This window comes from Moschus berezovskii, chromosome 17 (genome assembly GCF_049115385.1).
Source record: "Moschus berezovskii isolate FMDL1 chromosome 17, NW_MosBer_1.0, whole genome shotgun sequence".
Classification (NCBI taxonomy): domain Eukaryota; kingdom Metazoa; phylum Chordata; class Mammalia; order Artiodactyla; family Moschidae; genus Moschus; species Moschus berezovskii.
The window spans coordinates 47,674,578-47,681,941 of record NC_142476.1 but is presented as its reverse complement, the minus strand read 5'-3'; positions in this window follow the sequence as shown (position 1 = coordinate 47,681,941).

Genomic DNA, 7,364 nt, shown 5'->3' with positions numbered 1-7,364 from the left:
CATCAGGGTCTTTTCCAATGAGTTGGCTCTTCACATCAGGTGGCCAAAGAATTGGAGAAACCCATCATAAGTTGATAATATTGTAAATCAAAAATACATTTAATAACCCCGACCTACTAAACATCATCGCTTAGCCCAACCTACTTATAATGTGGTCAGAAAACACATTTGTCTACAGTTGGGCAAAATCACATAACATAAAGCCTATTTTATAATGAAGTGTTGACTGTTCCATGTAAAGTATTGAATATTGTCCGGCAAGTGAAAAATAGAGTGATTGTCACTGACCCTGGTGAGCACGTGGCTGCCAGGAGCTGCCAAGTATCACAAGAGAGGATCGTACTGCTTGTCGATAGACCAGGGAAAAGATCAAAATTCAAAGTACAGTTTCTAGTGAATGTGTATCATTTCACACCATTGTAAAGTTGAAAAACTGTAAGTTGAACCTGCTCAAATCAGGGGACTGTATTTGAAAACACAATCATATTGAGAGAGTAAATTCTTAGGGAGGTTAATAAGAAGTCTGGGTTCCCCCAGGAGGAGAAAGGGGTATGGAACTCTTCAGGAGGAAAAAAGGACAAACTTTTTTTCTACATTCCTTTATTTTAGTCACATAAAACGTTTTTTTCTTTAAGCCCAGAGCTAAACAACTCATCTTGCTCAGGATATGTTTTTCCTTAAGCTCTGTACCAATGACTGTATAACAACGTATCCTGCCTGAGGACATGTTTCTCCTCTTAAGAATCTTCTGACTGGTCATCTTGAAGTGCATGTTGTGGGAATGGGTCTGGTAAGACCTTCACAACCTTGAGATATTCTTTTGATTTACTGTAATAATCAATTGAAAAATTATATAACTCCCTTGCTAAGACTAATGAGTGGGAGCACTCTCTGTCCCCCTTCTGTGTCAGAAGTTTTCTCTCTCCCTTTTTATACTTTATTTTTTTTGCCTTTCCACCATATTTTATTCTTTTTTTTCCTTTTTATTTTAATTGGAGGCTAATTACTTAACAATATTGTGGTGGTTTTTGCCATACATTGACATGAATCCGCCCCTACATGTGTTCCCCATCCTGAACCCCCCTCCCACCTCCCTCTGCATATTATCCCTCTGGGTCATCCCCGTGCACCAGCCCCTAGCATCCTGTCTCATGCATCGAACCTGGACTGGCGATCTGTTTCACATATGATAATATACATGTTTCAATGCTATTCTCACCAACCATCCCACCCTTGCCTTCTCCCACAGAGTCCAAAAGACTGTTCTATACATCTGTGTCTCTTTTGCTGTCTCGCATATAGGGTCATCATTACCATCTTTCTAAATTCCATATATATGTGTTAGTATACTGTATTGGTGTTTTTCTTTCTGGCTTACTTCACTCTGTATAATAGGCTCCAGTTTCATCCACCTCATTAGAACTGATTCAAATGTATTCTTTTTAATGGCTGAGTAATATTCCATTGTGTATATGTACCACAGCTTTATTATCCATTCATCTACCGATGGACATCTAGGTTGCTTCCATGTCCTGGCTATTATAAACAGTGCTGCAATGAACACTGGGGTACATGTGTCTCTTTCAATTCTGGTTTCCTTGGTGTGTATGCCCAGCAGTGGGATTGCTGGGTCATATGGCAGTTCTATTTCCAGTTTTTTAAGGAATCTCCACACTGTTCTCCATAGTGGCTATACTAGTGACCACATGTATCGGATCCTTTTTATACTTAAATAAAACTCTGCTACACAAAAACACTTGAATGATCAAGCCTGGTCCCTGGTCCCAAAGCTAAATCTTTCTCTTCAGAGATCATGAATCTGACACCGTTCACCATAAACTATCAACATGTGAGGATGAGAATGTGTCAAGAGATTGTTCTTGTAATTCAGAGACAATGTCTTCGTGCCTTGCCTTTTTTGACGAGCCATCCTCTCCATCGTGATTTCCTCCTTGATTCCTGGGTGTATGCAAAGACCTTCAGGTGGACAAAGCCTGGTTGTGTCCACTGAGCTGCAGGGCCTGTGGAGGAACAGGTGAGGTAGGAGGTGATGAGGAAGCTGGCAAAGAAAATACTAGTTACAGTCCCGTTTGGTTTAATCAGTGTTTCTCTTTTGTGGGGGGCGGGGCACATCACGCGGCATGTGGGCTATTCCCCCACCAGGGATGGAAACTGTGTCCCTTGCACTGGAACTTTGGAGTCCTCACCACTGGACCAGCAGGTAAGTCCCAAAGCATCCTTTTTAAAGACTTTATTTTCTCATTTTAAAACCAATCTAAGTTCCTAGTAAAACATTTAGGGACTTTAGACAAGTGAAAAGAAGTAAATAAAACCAGACATTATCTACAGAGATAACTACCAGCTGCGTTTGGAACCCTCGGTGGCGTCCCAAGTCTTCTTTTCTCTCACTCTCTCCAACTCCTTGCCCAGTCCTGTTGGCTCTGCCTGAAAACATATCCAGCAGTTGCCCAGATGGCACCAGACCCAGGATGGCCCCTCCAGTCTCAGCCATCTCCTCTTTTGCTTCAAGTCTTGAAATGGACGCCATCCTGCCAGCCTGCTTTTTCCTGCTTCCGCCCTCAGTTGTGTCTGTTGAATCAGAGCCTCTGCTCAGCAGCCCCGCTGGCTCTTCATCCCCGGGTCATCCACTCCAGGAGGCTGCCCCTCCCTCAGCTCATCCCCCACCTTGCAGTTCAGAGACAGCTTCATGGAAGGAGCTGTTCCCAGTCCACCTCCATTGCCAGCCCTGTGCCAACCCCACCCTTGCAGCCTTTTTCATAATTGTAGTGAAAGAGTTACCTGCTTGCTTATTTGGGTTGCAGTCTATTCATCCTGAGTTGGTGCCATCTGTTGCCCTAGTAATGGGGAGCTGGGAGAGATGGGGGTCTCTCTCCTGGTCCAATAGCTTCTAAGAGGATCCTATCAGATATGGCAGAGTCCTGGTCCCAGCTCCACGCCAGCTGACGGTCTGACTTGAGCCATTGCTTGACCCCCTGAGGGACCCAGTATCCTCTCGGTCTGTGTTCAGGCTCTCTGTGCTGCGAGTCCATGCCTGCAGAATTGAAACAATAATACCCTCACTCAGAGGGGGTCGAGAAGATGCTGATGTTTGTGTGCTTAGTCACTCAGTCATGTCTGGCTCTGCGACCGCGTAAGGGGGTAGATCTGGACTGTAGCCCTCCAGGCTCCTCTGTCCATGGGATTCCCCAGGCAACGATACTGGAGCAGGTGCTACTTCCTGCTCCAGGGGATCTTCCCCACCCAGGGATCGAACCCATGTCTCTTGCATCTCCTGCATTGGCAGGCAGATTCTTTACTACGAGTGCCACCTAGGAAGCCCCGATGTTTGAGAAGGGCAGAGAATAGGTAAGTGGTCGGCACGCCTCCTGTTCTCTCAAACAGGTATGGCTCATGGAGGTCCCTGTTGACTAGAATGCTAGGTATCACTCACACTGTTGCCCTCAGAGCCCTGGAGGCCCACGCAGGTGCTCAGAAACCCAGGCGTGGCTCCTTCCTGCGGCAGGAAGGTGGGGCCCACAAGTGGGCTCTTCTGAACATGGGGCTCTTAGCCTCAAGCTCTCAGAGGTCCCAGGCCTGGGCCTCTCAGCCACAGACAGCCCTGCCTCTCCCCACAGAGCTGTCTTATCTCGGTGTCATCTGCATCTTCACCTACATCTGGGACATTGCATCGGGCCATTGGGCCCAGTGAGGACCTGCTGCCCTGCAGCCCTCCAGGGCCCCGCAGCCCTCCAGAGCCCAGCACGGAGGAGGTGTCTGGTATTTGCTGAGCGAATGAATACGCATGACTGGTGATACCATCATGTCCTCTCCACCTTCTCCCCAGTTCCTATACGAGCCCCACCCTCACTGGAATTCTCAGTTCAGTTTACCTTTTTCTTGAAAGGACATTCCAGCTCACATTCACTCATTCAACAAACATTTCCTAACTGCCAGCCAGTACCATGACTAGCCTGGGGCCGCCCCATCTCCTGAGACTCCCAGAGGTGCCGAGCTTCAGGTCCAGAGCCCAAAAAGGAGATGAACCTCTGCAAAGAGGGAGCTTGGGCCAGCCAAATGCCACTGGGGGACGCTCGGTTCACATCCAAACAGTCTACATGCTCATATTAGCCTCCAAACCCACTGACCACACAAGGTTCTGTTGTCTTTGGCCCTCTGGCCTCCAGCTGCAGTTCCTTGTTGATTCAGCCCTGGGTCCATATGCTGGCAGCCTTGGGCTTTCACCTCCTCCTACCTTGTGGGCAGACACTAGCACACCCCTTCTCTCTGTGTGTCCTCCTGAGAATCAGATACAGTTCTCGCTGCCTGCGGAAAGACCCCTCTGATTCCTAAGACTAAAATATTCCCTGCAGAATCTTGGTTTTGAAAGAGCTGTCCATAAACTAAAATAAAGGTACTGATCCACAGAACGCTCAGATGGAACACCTGCTTAGTCTGCACTGTGCCAGGCAGCCGTGAACCAGACCGACAGGGTCAAGTTCAAGGATATTTAAGTGGGATTTTGAGTTTCCCTAGTGGCTCAGAAGGTAACGAATCTGCCTGCAATGCAGGAGATCTGGGTTCAATCTCTGGGTTGGGAAGATCCCCTGAAGAAAGGAATGGCAACCCACTACAGTGTTCTGTCCTGGAGAGTTTCATGGACCGTATAGTCCATGGGGTTGCGAAGAGTCGGACAGGACTGTGCGACTTTGACTTTCACTTTCCCCCTTCCATTTGGCGAATTTCAAAATGATTCCAACACGGGAGAGAATGGCATTGGTGTGACCTTGAGGCCCTCAGAGGCTTGGTTTGGACCTCAGTGGTGAGTGTACCCAGAAGCCAGGGGGTGGGGGAGAGCGGATAGAAGCAGCAGGCTGAGAGACGGGAGCTCCCTCCCCCGGCCATCCAGAACATTGTGCACCCCTCAAGGGCCCTCAACACCCGTCTGCTCCACTGGTCCCCTCTCTGCCCCGAGGCCCCTCCCCCTCCAAGCTCTTCCTATAGCCCTTGCCGGCCACCTACCTTCATGGTGGACGGGGCAGTGCAGGGGCTCACCACCTTCATTGTGGGCTTCCTGTTCCAGTCCATCCAGGTGAGTGGAGGCGTCCTGCAGAGAGCACGGTGGCGGGCGGAGGGCACGGCCCCTTGCCCTGACTCCCTGCTCCACCTGGCCCCCGCTCCTAGGCAGATGGGGCTCCAGGAAGTAGGCAGGGGTCCCCCTTCTACTAAGAACATCTGTTAATTTGACAAGAGAGAGGGCGCTCTCCAAGGTTCATAAAACAAAGGTGGCGCCATCTCAGTCAAACCTACTCGTTTCCCACCTACTGAAGGGAGGGGCACTCAGACCATGAAGGGTTAAGTATGTAGGGGCTCTGGTCTGCCAAGTTCAAGCAAGCTAGAGCCGGGGGATCCACCACCTCCCCGCCCCCACCCCCCGATTCTGAGGGTGTGCGGTCAGATCTAGAGGCCATACTGTTCATACTGTCCCTGTTGTCACAAGGCTGAGTCTGTTCTGACATGAGGCAGGATCATTTTCTAGCTATTTCACTCCCGGGGAGTAAAGTGAAACCGGCTTCTGAGAGACTCCTGTGTGACTCACACAGGCCTCACCTGGCGCTGGCCCTGGAATGTCTTTCTTCCTCCATCCCCTCCTGTTTTCTTGTCTTTTGGCCCAGGAAGTCACTGGTGCCTACAGTCTCATTATCTCTGCTGAAATCTGCCTCCTCACTGCTGTTTACACCTACATGGTCATTCCTGAGACCAAGGGCCAAACATTTGTGGATATAAACAGAATTTTTGCCAAGAGAAACAGAGCGGAGGTTCCAGAAGAGAAAGAAGAAATTGCAGATGCTGAGCCTCGTGTACCGTCTCTGTCGGCCACGGAGACTTCCTTTTGTGGCTGTCCACATCCCCAGGTGCTGTGTTCAAGACTTCCTTCTTTGAGGAAAGGACTCCCTGCCCCAGGCCTCAAGGGAGGGGAACCACTGAGGAATTTCTGAGCCCCTAGTGGTGGCTAGAAGATTTTGGAAAGTTTGGTCCCTGGTTTACTTGAGAAGCACTTAGCTTCCAATGCTCACCTGGGGGGGGGATGACCTGAAAGGACAGGCAGGTATGTGAGTATTAATTAGCAAGGACAGACTCACTGATTCTACATCAGCATCAAAACTCAAATGATGGAGGCCCGGGTTCAAACCCTGGTCAGGGAACTAGATCCCACATACTGCAGCTAAGAGTTTGCATGCCTCACCTAGAGATCCCGAATGTGGAAACTAAGATCCAATGGAGCCAAATAAATAAATATTAACAAATACATTTAAAAAAAACAAGTGATGGATGAATTTTATTTTCTTTTTGGCTGCTCTGGGTCTTCATCACTTTGTGTGGTGGTGCTGGTGGTGGTGAGTGGGGGCTATGCTTTGTTATTGTGAGTGGGCTTCTCGTTGTGGCGGCTTCTCATGTTTCAGAGCACAGGCTCTAGAGCTCGGGCTCCGTAGTTGTGGTGGACGGTTTTAGTCATTCCTGCAACATGAGGAATCCTGCTGGACCAGGGACTGACTTCGTGTCCTCACTGGCAGGCAGGTTCCCATCCACTGAGTCAACAAAGGAAATCCTGGACGCGCTTTTTTAAAGTATAACTTTTCAAGTTCAGTGTTGGATATGGAGGCTTAAATCCTGATCAAAGCTTTAAAAATTTGGAGAATTTAGAGAATTCAGTCAGAATTTAGGGAATTCCTCCGCGTTCAGTCAGTCAGAAGATTGAGGAACCAGATGCAAGGCTCTGGATTCCACTGCCTTTCTTGGGTGGCTTCCTCTCTCTGTATGGCGGTGGGTCACGCAGCTAACCCGGGTCAGCATTACATACTGCAGGATTCGTTCACTTGCATTGCTGATGGTTGATGCTGGCTGAAACTGATGCATGATCTTGGCTTCCTCATATTTGGTAACTGGATTCCTGTGGGTGGGAGAAGGAGAGAAACAAAATTGTAGGCACACTCACACTCCTGGGTTCAGACGTAGATAGCATCAGTTCTGCCACATTCTGTTCTTTAGAAACTCATCACTAATTCCAGCCCACCCTAAGGGTGGGTGGACTCAGACTGCAACTTTTGAACAGAGGCATGCCACAAAGCGTGCTGAAATTGTTTAAAACCACCTTAGGACCTTGTGGGGGGGCCCAACATTCTTACCTATTCTGGTCCTTAATCAGGCAAGTTAATCTTGTTTGGCTTCAGTCTGTGCATCTCTGAGTTAAGGCTGATCATTCTTGCCTCATATAAATCAGGTGGAAATGCTAGGTAAGTTAAGAAGCATTTTACCAATATCAGGGGCTATTTTTGTTTTTTAAGCATAAGTAATTTTTAAAACTT